Source organism: Penaeus monodon, chromosome 19 (assembly GCF_015228065.2).
Source record: "Penaeus monodon isolate SGIC_2016 chromosome 19, NSTDA_Pmon_1, whole genome shotgun sequence".
Lineage (NCBI taxonomy): Eukaryota > Metazoa > Arthropoda > Malacostraca > Decapoda > Penaeidae > Penaeus > Penaeus monodon.
This window is the reverse complement of record NC_051404.1, coordinates 15,573,811-15,574,386: the sequence shown is the minus strand read 5'-3', so window position 1 is coordinate 15,574,386 and position 576 is coordinate 15,573,811. Positions and strand designations below refer to the sequence as shown.

At 39.9% G+C, this 576-nt stretch overlaps 1 protein-coding gene across 1 annotated transcript in view; it reads right to left on the bottom strand.

The window, feature by feature from the left end:
• Positions 1-216, bottom strand: part of LOC119585084 (major facilitator superfamily domain-containing protein 8-like) — a gene marked incomplete in the record, with an annotated part of 19,608 nt that extends 19,392 nt beyond the window's left edge. Inside the window, 1 exon segment of the mRNA XM_037933704.1 lies at positions 88-216.
• Positions 217-576: the final 360 nt, after the last annotated feature.

Here is a 576-nt window from a genome sequence, read left to right as displayed (position 1 = left end):
TTTACGTAAGACTGAAATAGCATTACATACCGAATTCCTGTTTTCCTGTTATATTCTTCACTTATCTGAAAGCCAAGACAAACGCACCTGTTCCACCTGCCTCCTTCCTGACGACCGGAATTTTTCCCCAAAGTCGTTCCTCACACAAAACCCCAAACGCGTTGCCTTTGTCTTCAGCCGCTGTAATCTTTCTCTCTTCTAAGCTCATCGTAGACACACTCCGATGCCGGTTGCGTTATCTTATAATGCATTATCAGTGAGGGAGATTTGCTTCATTATCTCTGCTTATTATCGCAGGCGCCCCTCGGATCCCGCTATGGCCCTTGCCTTAACTTTCGAAGATGTAGGGTCATTTCTCTTTCTGTTTTTTTTTCTTGTTTGTTCTGTTCAATAATTTCGTTTGGGTTTGTTATGAGCAGGTTTGATTGTGAGATTTTTGTGTGGTAATATCAGCGTAAAAAGACAGTTGGTCGTTGTGTCTCGTAAAATATTTTGTCCTTTGTTACAAAGAATCTTATCAGTTTTGTTATTGTCTTTTCGTTTTTTTTATGAACTTTCCCTCTTTCATTCAGTCTT